We start from the raw sequence: 14,717 nt of genomic DNA on the forward strand, positions 1-14,717 counted from the left end.
ACTTTTCACATCATCTCTTGATTTAAACAATTTTTTTTTCTGTAACTATCTCACCAATCATAATACAGATAGTAATAACAACAGATAACAAGAACCACTGGGATCATTCATTACTTCAGTTGTTTCTGTTATTAAAGTTCATCCCGTCAAAAATAATCTAAATATCCTATGTAAATTATTTCGAGTGTGTTCTCGAAGTTCACATGATATGCATATTTTTTATAATACGAGCAAGTCTTTCAATAAATTATTTTCTATCAATATATCAGCCACACGTGTTTAATTCTAAATAAAAAATGAAAAGTCTACAATAACAGAAATATTCTAATAATAATATGTTACTTTTATAGCCACAATATCCACCCCATTATGTTTTCTTTGATGGATGTGCATTTCATTGTTAATGTTTACCTTATCTGAAGTCTTTCGTTTTCAGGAACACTTGGGTTGTACTAAGGAGGATGCTGATATATATTATAAGACTTGAATAACAAACTTACTAAAACTACTAGTCAAGCTGTATTCTGTTTTTAACATTGACTAATTAACTTCCGTGTTTACATTCAAGTTGATTGTAAATACAGTTTGTTTGTTTTTTCAATAAAGAACAAACCAATAATGGTTTGATGTAACTGACGTACAAACTTCATACTGAAGAACGCCCTTTACGAGTCTCTCAAAATTTCAATACTAATATTGTTACAAGCTAAATAAATACTGATTTAAATGTAAATAAATACTAATTTAATTTTAAGTATTTTATAAAATAGAAAATGCAACGTGAAAACACAACATCAAGGGACTGTATCTCTGTATCTCCTTTTCTTAGATACAACATAAAACAATACACCAAATTACACGAATATCAAAGGGTTTTATATTTCCACTCTGTCAGTTAAACAAGGCACACAGAAAATGAGAACATTTAAGATGCTAACATAATTTATTGGATAATTAAAGAGATAAACAAAATGTAAGAAAAACAACATCTGATTAATAATATAGAAAGAAAAAAAAGATTGATATTTCTTGGTTCATTTTTTACTAATTAGAACAGAAGACATTAAAAGTTGACAAAGACTTCGAAGTTTTTTTCTTTGTTTTCTTCGTGAAAGAAGAACTGTGTCATTGATATCTCCAACCCTGGAAATACATAGATGGAATAAAAGATCTCCAATTAGTCGCCGACCCACTGTACTTCAATTTAAATGAAATAAGTAATTATTTGCACTTTGTTTATGAAGAGCATTTTCAGTTTTACTATAGTAAACTTCAGAACTTTTATTAACCATAAAATAAACAACAATACAATTATTAAATCTGAATTATACAATTGTTTCTTTCCATCAATCTCGAAACCAAAATAAAGTGATTCTGCTTTAAACAGTTCTGTATTCAACAAATAATAAATATTTGTTAAAACAAATTTAAATCACTTGTAGAAACAAAAATAACAATCATAAACACTTACATATACATTGTGATGTGAAGTGTAGGCATTATTAAAAACGATTATATATATTAATATGTTAAATTTTACAGAGGCAAAGCTGTAAGACAGAACGAAATAAAATTGATAAAGTTTAATTTTGTATAAAAAATTGTTCCAATAAATTTTATAGATTAATTAGTTATATTTAGTACAAAAAATAATAACAAAATATAATAACTATCCTGATTATGTGATTTATTTTGATATGCTTATTATAGTTCAGAGTTAATAGTTAATAATAGCACCATATTTTTTTTGTTTCGGCTTGTTTTCGGTTGCAATTAAGTAACATTTTGTTTTACTTAACGTAATTCATAGTAATAATATATATAATAAAATAAACTTACGAAGTATAGAGTTGGAACAAAACTTCTATCAGTGTGCTGGATAAAAAATGAAATTACATTTTCTAGAAACTATTCATTTTGCGTTTAAAATTCAATTGATTTATATAATTTACGTGATACAAAAATACGTTTGACATATTACTGAAACAATTGCACTTTTACACTGAGCACGAAGTTTAAACCTGATATATAAAACTGAATTAGAAACAATATTCATATGTAAACAGAGTTAAATCATTAATCCATTTTTACAACCATAGATTATGAAATATTATTATGAATTTTTCTGTTTACACGTCTTTACTGCTTTAAGTAACATAAAAATAAATTACAACACTTACCGAATCTTTCTCTAAACAAATATGAAACTGAAATAAAATTCAAGAAGAAGGGTAAAATTTGTTGTATTTTATTTAAACGGTTACATTAAACATCTTTATCATAAGTTTATTTGTGTTAATATTCACTTCTACACTATAATCAGTAACAAAAAATCATTGTACGATCTACTTTTGCAAAACAAAATTCTGAATTACTTTTAACGTTGAATAGCCTTCAATATTCCTTGGGAATAAAATGTTATAAAAGTGAGTGAATTCGAGTTTAAACTATACCAGTACGTTTTTAAAGTTAGAATTCTAAAAAAAAAAATTTATCGAACAACTCGCGAAACAAGAAACACTTTGTACTTAAACAAACCACAAACGGAACAAACGGTACTATCGTATTATCTTTGTTGTTGTTTTATTAGCGCAAACATTCATAATGGGCTATTCATCCAAAGGTACTATCATATTTCCTTTTAAAAAATTTTTGAACAATGCTTGAAAACTACTGTGGGAAATAAACAAACAGTGTATTACTAGAACGCTTATTCAGAAAAGTAAGAGTTTGAAATTATTTTGAAAAATATTCTTAAAACAAACTGGTAATGTTTGGGTAAACATGGTCTTAAAAATATTCTGTAAATTCTTATGAGTAGATTTACCTGGAATCTGGTAGCTTGGTTGTTACAGAATTTGTTCAGAAATTCTACATTTGATAAACTCAGGGCAGTCTGGTTCTGGCATAGTTCTGTAATTTTTCTCTGATGTATAAACAGAAATAAACAGTGTCACTAACGACAAAAGATGACTTATTGTTACAGTTATTGAGTTGTAAGAGATTTGCAACAAACGTGAAAAAAATGTAATATAATTGATATTTTCCAAGAACAAAATGTCGTATAATATGAAAAATAAACATATATTTCTTTGATAAAATAGTTCTGAAAATAATCTATTTTCACATTTTTTTACTCAACCATGTCTGAATAAGATACTAATACAGAACTAATTGTTTTATGTTAAGGATAATTACCACTTTAGGATCGTGCGAAATTATGAATTCAGAAAATATTTAAAGCAGTTTTATACATTAAGAAATTACGTATAATAATTGTCATTATCACCGTATTAATACAATCTTTCTTAATACGTGCAAAAATGTATGAGAAATAAAGAATACATTAGAATTATCACAACAGAAGCTACTGTATAAAGTACTGCGATAGTAACTAAATGTACAATATTGTACAAATATCATCACCACGTGTATGATATAATACAAATATTATCAGAACATGCATGATACAGTATAAATATAATCTGTCACTGCTGTATAAAGAACGCGCAGCGAGGGTAGCCATTGTGTAGCTTCGCTCAAAAGTCATAAGAAACTTACCTAAACGACGAATTTTACGCGTGTCTAACACATCTCTAAAATTATAATTCTCAGTCGAAATAACATTCATTACCATCGTGTTAAACAAATACAAATAGTAATGTAATACTCACTTCAGTAACAGACGAATTGTTCAGGAAAAATTCTTAACGCTTCATTATAGTTTCTTTAGTAGCATACTGATCTGAAACATTATAAAAAAATTTAATTACACTTTTTTTACAAAGTATTAGTGCTAAGCCTATTATTTTTAAACATTGCGTTCTTTATTTAGTGCTTCCCAATAGTACAGCAGTATGTCTTCGGATTTTTAACGAAAAATCAGGGCTTCTATTTCCCTCGGTGGGCTCAGCAGATAGCCTGACGTGGCTTTGTTAAAAGAAAACACATACACACTCTTTATTTAGCCCTTTAAAATTTTTCGTATATTAGATGAATGAGTGATAATAATATTCCAAGCACGCTATCGTCATAACCATTGCCGTTCACACCCTTACAGTTGATGTTGTAAGACATGATTTAAATAGGTAGACTACCATGTTTGAATTTTACACAGCATACTTATATTAGGGTAAATGTGTTGATTTGGCTTCTCTGGATGTACAGAAAGCATTTGACAAAGTGCCACGTTGAAGGCTTGTGAAGAAACTTTTCTCAAAAAAAGCGGCATATAAATTATGGAATTGTATTGAAGAGTGGAAAGATGGAAGAAAGCAAAGGGTTGTTTTCATCCAAGTGATATACTTCGGGACTCAGTCTTAGGATCATTGCCCTTTTTCATTAACATTAAAGACACAGACAAAGGATGTAAATTTACACATGATATAAATGTGTTGAATGTTATTGGGTGTGAAGAGGGTGTTACTGATTTATAAAAGGATTTAGATTATTTAGTGAATTGGTCAAATAAATCATAGATGGGTTTTAATTGTGATAAATGCAAGATAATATATTTGAATTATTATAGTTTTAATTATAAGTATTATTTGGATGGAAACAATGTTAAAAGTGTCATGAAAGGAAAGGATTTTGGTCTAATGATTGGTAAGTATCATAAGCCATCCAAACAGTGTGATGTTCTCAGTGGGAAAGAAAATAGGATTTTAGGTTTTTTCAACAGAAATACTGAATGAATAAAAGTCTAAAGAGATTATAATTTCATTGTATAGGTCACTAGTTAGGTCACATACAGAGTGTTATGCTCCTCACCTAATGAAAGACATTGAATTGTTGGACACGGTTTCGTTTAGGGTTACTAAAATGGTACCTGAGATGGAGAGGTCTTTATATTATTACGTCAAAACTATGTTTTTTATCAAAAAAGGTAATTTAGTATAACAAATAATATAAGAGATTCAGATGTTTCTTGTAACATTTCTGTTCTCTTTGTTCTGAAAAACTGGTTGAATTATTAATATTATTTCTCACAAAAATATTATTATATGAGAGTTTTTTTTTAATGGCAGGTTCGAATCCCCGTCATACCGATCATGTTCGCCCTTCTAGCAGTTGGGCGTTATAATACGACGATAAATAACACTGTTCTTCATTAAAATAGTAGCACCAGAGTTGTCAGCTGGTAGTGATGAATACCTTTTCTCTAGGGCAGTGGTTCTTAACCTTTTTCAGTGTTTGCACCCCTTTCAAATCAGTATTCATTTTTCGCACCCCCTGGAAACTTAAATATAAAAAAGCTAAAAATACAAAGTTGATGTAATCAAAAAAATTTTTTTAATCTTCATACATACAGCATACCTTTTTTCAAGACAAAAATTCAGGGTACATAATGAAAAATTAATTTCAATTTTGTTAATGATTTTTTTATTTAGCCTGTAATGCACAGTAAACTTAGTAACTTCGTTGCTGCTGTTTTTTCTCTATGATGGCATCAAATTTTGGCGTCTTTGTACTGAGTGCCACTCGCATGTCATGTTCAGAATTCAGCCTATTTCTGCATTTTGTTTGGATGTGAAGTAGACAAGAAAATCCTTGTTCACACAAGTAAGTTGTTGCAAATGGTACCAGCACTTCAAGAGCTTTCTTCGCTAATGCAGGGTATGCTTCCAGCTGAGAAGCCCAGAAGTGTTCCAGCTGACTATTGGTGAACTCCATTTGGATTTCACGATTGTGTCTAAGGTCGATGAGATCTTCCTTGATGCCGCTGACATCTTCCAAATTCTGCATGAAAGGATTCAGGATCCAGTTGTCATAGGTTTGCAGCTCTCCACACGAGAAGTAACCCTCAAATGAAGTACGCAGCATCTGCATATGTTCAACAACTTTTGCAACAAAGTCTGGATGCAGGGTAGAATTTTCTGTGACTGTCTCTTCCAGGCAGGGGAAATTTGCCAAATTCCCCATCTTCACACGCTTTATCCACAAGACAAGTTTTTCTTTGAATGCAGCCAATTTCGCGCTTGCAGTCACAATGTTGAGTCCCCTTCCTTGCAGAGAGAGATTGAGTTCATTGAGAGCTAATCATGAGGGAATCATCTTCGCACCCCCTAGGGGTGCGGGGACCCATGGTTAAGAACCCCTGCTCTAGGGTAAAGCTCGTGTATCTTTGAGGAAAGTCCAAAAGAAACAAACAAACTGATATGAGTATTATACATGCGTTTCCATTTTTCTATATTTTCAATGTTTCATTTTGTTCTTTTTTCAAATTCACCTTCTGATACCCGAAATCTCACATTGGTAAACATTTTTGCTGTTATTTTCTATTATATTAATTAATAACGCATTACCCGAGAACACTTGTCAAGAGATTTTTATCATAAATTGTGTAGGATTAAATCATTAAGTTTCAAACGTTCGTGACAATAGTCTTCGTTAGCATTGCAGTTAACAATCTATTTCATCGAACTGGGTAAAATAAGAGTTGTAGAAATAAGTCCTGAGGTCAAGTTTATTGTATTAATGCTTCTGTGTGTGTACAGTAACAGCAGAAATTGGGTAAAGATAAAATATTATTCTACTTTTAGATTGCTCTATCTATTATTCTCATAGTATTGACAAATATACTTATTTTGTATTAGTAAACGAACTGTGCTTCTTGCTTATATAGAAATCATACAGCTTTTTTTACAAGTAAATAGTAGTAATTTAATTCGTTTTGAATGGTGTTTGTAACTTCATCATAGCAGCAAAAATAACCTTTTACAAACAGATTCAGGTTGGATGACTCCATAAAGATGGTTGTAGTGAAGGCTAACTCCAAGTGAATTGATTAAAAGTGTTTTATGACACCAATCAATTACTTAGAAAAAGAACTAAGAAAACACTATGGATATTAACAACAGAACTCTACACTGTGAAGGAAAGGTGGTTGTTATCTGGTCTAAATCCTAATATAATCGTTCACCACTTTTCATTAGACTAATCCATAATTTATAAGTGACTGTGGAGTATAGGTTATTATTAACAAGAACTATAAATCGTAAACCACCATAGATATTAACAACAGAACTATGCACTGTAAAAACAACATTGATATTAGCAACAGAGCTATTACTCTATAAACGTAGCAGCTATTAACAAGGATTGTGAACTGTCAAAACATCGTGGATATTAATAACAGAACTGCACAGTGTGTAAACAGTAAGGAATTTACACCTTTAAAGTTCCGTGTATATTAACAACCAGAACTGAAAACACTAAAAGTATCATTCTGTAATCATAAACTCAGCTTGAGAATTTTTACGAGAACTGTCTTTTCGAAACATTTCTGAATACATTCTTACATATGATAAAATTTATTTTAAGTATGGTTAGAAATCTATCTAATCAACATAGACCATCATTAGAACAACACAAAGTTGCTTTATACTAACCACAAGAAAGTAAATGAATGAGCTGTGAGCTTCTCTGTGACCTACTGTAACAAATTAGGCAGACGAGAAAAATAAAAGCAGCGAGAAGAGCTTTATTCTTCATTCTGTTAGTATTATGTTGATATTAACGACTGTCGCTTGTTATGTAGTGTTAGTGGAAGAAAGAAAAGGAAATTTCATCATAGTGTCAGATTTCTACTCAGACTGTGTTTCAAACACTGTGGACATTACGAAAGAACTGTGTAATACGTGGAGATGCATTAATCACGGACGTCGCGTATTACTAGACATATAGATTTCTGTATCCGTGGTGTTACTGTGTTGTACCTATCGTTAGCAGTGTGTATTAGTGTTTGTATATAAATGACACCAAAGAAAATCAAAACAACCCAAAATCCTGTTGTAAAAGGAACGTCAATTATTTTGTGAAAGCGATCTTTTTATGTTCCATTACATTAAAATATTTTGTCCTGTTTAAAAGCTGAATACAGTATTAGTAAAAGAACATTGTTAATATGTTAAATTATAACATTATTGACGTTGTTGTTATATCAAAAATTAATTTACTTACTGCTCATGACATCCAGTTGATCATTAGCAGTTATTGTTTTCCATGGTAGTTATATAGTTTCAGTTATATCATTGTTAGGTGCTTTTTTACAGGTTGGATATGCCATTCAGTTACAGTTTTCAATTACTATGTTTTGATTTACATAATTGCAGTGACATTTATAAGCACTAACTTTTAACGAATTTGTCCGATTTTCACCTCAATATGATTTCGTTAAAGTGGGTGTTTTAATAATACCATAACCAGATCAGTGACACACCTGTATTGATCTTTAAGAATCCTTAACGACACCCATAATTTCGTATAGTTGGATTTTCGAAACAATCTAAAACAGTAAATAACGAAACCCTTTTTTTTTACTTTTTGACTTGGGTAGGATGTAACTAAAGGCTAGTGGGTTAAGATTAAGAATTTCTGGGTCACGTGAAATTGACGAAAAAAACAACAAAATAGGAAATACGTATTTGTTATACCTTTATTTTTATTTTCCCTTTTCTTTTTTTCATCTTTCGAAGCTCTTCTCAAATAAGTGGATGAGTCTAACAACACAAAATGCATATTTTTCCTTTATGTTTATTGGCCTTAAAATTTTGGCCAGAAGTCTACATATATAAATATATATCAGTTACACTTACACTTACGTTTACACCACAGGGTTGACAACGTATATTAAGGGAAACGTAAAATGGCCTTACCTGAGTTTTACTGTTGATTCGTGGAATACTGTTCTTAGACACCGAATATTTCATCAATGGTTAGAGGGTTAAAACAGGAAATTTTCTTAAACCTCTACCTATTTCGGCTTGTTACAACAGTTAATAGGTTTACGACAGAATATTTAAGATGAAAAACTTTTCATCGTTGTAATTACTCTTCCAATTATATTGATTATTTCTGAATAAATTTTACAAGAAAACTACATGTTTGTAAAGACAGACTAAAAATTATTCTTATAATATATTAAGCAATATTATATATCAGCCCTCTCATATTCTAGAATCCGAATATTACACAAAATATATTCAATATTTACATTAGACTTTACTGAAACTAAACACCAATTTGATCAGGAAAACAAAACTGCAAAATTTTACATTTCTTAAATAGTATTAATAAAAAACACAAATCTAAAAAAGATTCTAAACGACCAAACCAACTTAAGCTCCGCTCCACTCGTATCAAGGTACATGTCAAAGTTACTTTCAGTATGTTGTAACAAATTATAACAAACAGCAATATTATCAGAAGGCAACTTGTGTTTAAATATATATAGTAAAAGACTGTCATCCGCAAAAAAAGAAAATCATCATAATTCCACTTATGATAATATCCACTTTCAAATTATCATCAACAACAATATATTTATTGTACGACCTATTCTCATAAGTCTCAGTCAAGAATTTACATGAACTATAGTTATCGATCTATTGTGACACGAGATGTATTAACAACATTTTCATTTGTATACTTTCATTTCACCAGATGACAAACCTTTGTGTTTCAAGTTGCATCACAAGTAGCACATAGTAATGATACACACTATTCGTCAGGTACGAAAACAAACAGTATTATGTTATATTTTTTATTGTTGTATCAGGACGAATATTCATGATGGGCTATGTGTACTAATTTCACCGTGTGAAATTATACCCCACAGTTTAACCAAAGAGGTCTACAAATTTCCTGCAGACCCAACGAGATCACTGATTGTACTAATGTAATATATTATTTTGTTTTAAACGTCAAGCTAGGAAGCATATCATTTCAATTTTCATTAATTTAACTGCTACAACATTTACTGCTGAACATTTTTCAACAATGCTTGAAAATTATCATTACAAACAATAAGCCAATTGAGTATTATTAGAACTCTTATTCAAAGAAGAGAAAAATTTGAACCTATTTTGAGAAATATATCTAAAACAACCCTGGTAATACTTAGTCAAACACTGACTTGAAAATATTCTGTAATTTCGTATGTATAGATTTACCTGGATTATAACAGCGACGTTGTTACAGATTTTGTTCAGAAATGGCCCGGTATGGCCAAGCGTGTTAAAGCGTTCGATTCGTAATCCAAGGGTCGCGGGTTCGAATCCCGGTCGCACCAAACATGCTCGCCCTTCCCGCCGTGTGGACGTTATAATGTGACGGTCAATCCCACTATTCGTTGGTAAAAGAGTAACCCAAGAGTTGACGGTTGGGTGGTGATGACTAGCTAGCTGCCTTCTCTCTAGTCTTACACTGCTAGATTAGGGACGATTAGCGCAGATAGCCCTCGTGTAGCTTTGAGCGAAATTCAAAAACAAACAAAACTTGTTCAGAAATCCTATATTAGATAAACTCAGAGCTATCTAGTTCTGGTATAGTTGTGTAGTGTTTCTCTGACGCATAAACAAAAATAAACAGTGTCATAAATAACCAAAGGATGACTTGTTCATTATAACTATAGAGATGTAAGACGTTCTAGAACAAACGTGTAAATTTTATATAAAAATGTCTAGTTCCTGTTATGTTGTGAAAACATAAATAAATGTATTATAATATGAAAAATGATATTTTCCTGATTAAACAGTTATCTGTTCAAACATATTTAGATAAAATAATAATATAAGTACAATTAGTTAATATTAAGTTTAACTAGCTTTTTAGAATTGTGTTAAACAGTGAATCTAGAAGAGATTTAAACAATTTTTCTACATTACTAAAATACATATAATTAATACTTGTGATTACGTAATAATAGAAGTTTCAAACATTTCTTAATACGTGATACTATTATAGTGCTGATAATTAATAAAAATGATAAAATAAAACGGTTATAAAAAAACATTATTCAATTATTTGCAATAATTAACCACTGAAGTCTGTTTGTTTGTTTGTTTTTTGGAATTTCGCACAAAGCTACTCGAAGGCTATCTGTGCTAGCCGTCCCTAATTTTGCAGTGTAAGACTAGAGGGTAGGCAGCTAGTCATCACCACCCACCGCCAACTCTTGGGCTACTCTTATACCAACGAATAGTGGCATTGTCCGTCACATTATAACGTCCCCACGGCTGAAAGGGCGGGCATGTTTGGCGCGACCGGGATGCGAACCCGCGACCCTCAGATTACGAGTCGCACGCCTTAACACGCTTGGCCATGCCGGGCCCGGAAGTCTGTTCTGTTAATGTGTACATGAGAGATATACCTATCGCATTGTCATTTCTCACACATTCCAATACTATATATCTGGCTCATCGGTTACAACGATACGTCAATGCTGACTACAACCAACTAACTTTAATACTTACCAGATACTCAATGCAGTATTTAAACACTACACGTATCAGCATACTTTAGGTTTAGATGCTTTTGTTTGATAATTCACATGATTATAGTAGTTTATTATAAATTCTTCTTTTAATTCGTCAAATCTTATCCAATAACAATAATTTTGTGCTTCGAAAAACAGTAAGTATAAACGGTATCTCAAAGTGTGGGAAATTTTATTATAATGTATTTTTGTGTGTTGTGAATGTTAACATGATAGATTAGAAATAAAAGAAAATGGATGACATACCATACACTTACGCAAGTAGGTCAGATTTCTAAATGTCGATTAGTCATCAGAAACTGACCAAACATCTTCTTACAGATAGATAGTTTGGATACCAGAGACCGACCGAGTAAGATGTTGTAAATATAAAAATGCATTACAAAAATTGTTTTATTCATTCTTTATAGTTTTAAGGAAATATAAATGAAAACATTTGGTGTTTTTTTTTTCACAATCTCCAAAGTTATGCATTCAATATTCTAATAGCTATAATTTTTCATATTCCATGTTAATTAGTGATATATTAAGTAACTTTGATACAAAGGAATGTGTTATTGGTTTCTTTCATAAAATTGTATTTGTGTCAACTAACAATCAAGTGTTGATGTTGTTTATTTACATATTTACCCTGAATAAACGTAACCAATCAAATAATGGCATTAAAATACAAACAGTTTAGGTGAGAAACAGTTGGTTGTTTCGTATCGGCAGTGGACATGTTGAAACAGGACAGATAACTTACTCAAGTTTAAAGACTGGTGGTACTAAGGTGTCATTAAATTAATGTTAGAGATGGTTTGAAATGTGTTTAAATATATGTCACACGATAAAACAAACACACTGAATATTTAGATATGATGCATTATCATCGTTCAATTCCATTTGTGGTTGTCATGTGACTTGCTCAGTTGTTCATTTTAAATCATTTTAACATAACGTATTTCACCATTTCTAAAATAATGTTAATCTTAACTTCACGTGGATCCATATCCAAGATTTGGATGGTAAACAGGAAATAAATCCAACAATTCCTATATTCCTTACAAATGGACACATTTGTGTCCAATGTATCCAATGGAAACATTCCTTGTATGTATTCCGAACTTAACTAAGGTAATAAAATTTGTGGCGCAAATAGCGGATTAACTGGATTAGAAAACTTTCCTTGAAGTTTATTATTAGTTCTTTGAAAACTGTCTCATAAATAATAACTTTATTTTAAGTATTTTAGACAATGCAACGTGAAAACAGACATGAATTTCTTTCATGAAATAGTTGTGGGAATATTTTATTTTTCACACTTATTTATTCAAGTATATGTATATAAAATAATAATACAAAATGAATGGTTTTATATTAAGTATAATTACATTGTTTAGAATCGTGCTAAATAATGAATTCAGAAGACATTCAAACGAATTTTATACATTAATAAAATGCATGTAATCTTTATCTACAATACCGTATTAATACAATCATTTTCAATACGTGACAAAAATTACAACAAAAAATAATACATTCATATAACAACAATATTCAATTATCTGCTACTTGGATTACAATACACTGTATCATCACAATAGAAGCATGTCTACTGATGTAATCAGTACCGTCGTGTTGCAGTGTTGACTATCTGTCTTCCTTCAATCACTGCTGTATCATGTACGGCCAGTGAAGGTAGCCCTATCTTACATTATAATTCTCAATCGACATAACATTATTTACCATTGTGCTATAGAGATACAAATACTCACTTCAGTCACACATGAATTGTTCAGAACACTTCGTAACGAGTCATTGTTGTTTCTTTACCTATATTTATGATCTCAAACATAGTATATTTTTAATTATAATTGCATGATTTATTTAGTCATTTAGAAATGTTCAGGTATTAGAACAATGAATTATAATAGTATTCCAAGGACACTTTTGCCACATCCACAAGGCCTGGCATGGTTGAGCGCGTAAGGCGTGCGACTCGTAATCCGAGGGTCGCGGGTTCGCGCCTGCGTCGCGCTAAACATGCTCGCCCTCCCAGCCGTGGGGGCGTTATAATGTACGGTCTAAACATGCTCGCCCTCCCAGCCGTGAGGGTGTTATAATGTTACGGTCCATCCCACTATTCGTTGGTACAAGAATATGTACCATATTCTTGGGGTACAAGAGTAGCCCAAGAGTTGGCGGTGGGTGGTGATGACTAGCTGCCTTCCCTCTAGTCTTACACTGCTAAATTAGGGACGGCTATCACAGATAGCCCTCGAGTAGCTTTTTGCGAAATTCCAAAAACAAACAAGCCATATCCATTCAGACAATAACAGCTAATGTTGTAAAGCCATCCGCTAGTACAGCGGTATGTCTTCGGATTTACAACGCTAAAATCAGGGGTTCGATTCCCCTCGGTGGGCTGAGCAGATAGCCTGATGTGGCTTTGTTATTAGACAAAACAAACAAACTGATGTTGTAAAAAATGGTTTATATAGATAGAGTTCTACGTTTTTTATTCTTTCACTGTGCTTGAAGTAAACTTAGAAGTAAATATCAAAATAATTGTCAACAGGCCTCGGAGGTAGTTATGAAAATTCGTTTATGAAACGTTATCGCAGATGGATTAGAAGTTACTTCTCTTATATGTAATTGAATAAAAATGCAAAACAAACACAAAACTGCAAAACACAATGCCGAAAATTTGCACGTATCTTCTCACTTTCAAAATAACATTCATGAAAAATTTGGAGAAGACCCACGAACGCCTGTTTATTCTAGTAACATGATTAGAGTGTTAACGTAGGCCTAAATCGATTTACGACAGTTTGAAAGTACTTTAGAATTGTGGAAACGTTGAAAGGAGGAAATAAGCTGATTTTTTAAAAACTAAACGGACCGAACACCGAATTATTTTTTACATAATAATTTAAAAGAACCAAGAGAAAAGAATTGTGATAATTTTTCGAACAATTAGCGTTTCACGTACTCGACAAAATTACTGCACAAATTACAGAAAAGTAATAATCGAATTATATTTTCAAGATAGAATAATCTCTGACATTACACACGGAACATATGTGAAGAACTGTAAGAGAGAAGAAAAAGTTCGACACACAAACAAGTAGAGATTGGTTTCTTCAGGAACAACAGTAAATGTATTTTTTTCTTATGATAAATATACACAATGACATGTGAATCTTCCATCGTTTATTGTGCATATTAAATCCGCTGAAAATAATTCGAGAAAGAAAACCGAAAGAGCGTACTATAAAAAAATAAAGCACGATAACTTTCCAATCTCAGCACTTCAGTTTCCAAGCACAGATTTACTTGTGAATATTTAAGATATAATAAAAGTTATAATTTCTCCTCTTCCCGAGTTGAAGACCTAGTTGTCACAAATTCGGCAATCTTCTGTCAAACAAGATCGCAAGTAAATCGTCAAACAAAA

The 14,717-nt window shown here is 31.4% G+C and overlaps 1 long non-coding RNA gene across 2 annotated transcripts in view; it reads right to left on the reverse strand.

The window, feature by feature from the left end:
- Window positions 1-1,090: 1,090 nt before the first annotated feature.
- Window positions 1,091-14,717, reverse strand: part of LOC143237347 (uncharacterized) — a 367,273-nt gene continuing 353,646 nt past the window's right edge. For both annotated transcript variants that reach the window (XR_013020024.1, XR_013020026.1), the window contains one exon: window positions 1,091-1,143. This is a non-coding gene — a long non-coding RNA (uncharacterized LOC143237347). The remainder of the gene's footprint in view (window positions 1,144-14,717) is intronic.

Source organism: Tachypleus tridentatus, chromosome 13 (assembly GCF_004210375.1).
Source record: "Tachypleus tridentatus isolate NWPU-2018 chromosome 13, ASM421037v1, whole genome shotgun sequence".
In the NCBI taxonomy this organism is placed as follows: Eukaryota; Metazoa; Arthropoda; class Merostomata; order Xiphosura; family Limulidae; genus Tachypleus; species Tachypleus tridentatus.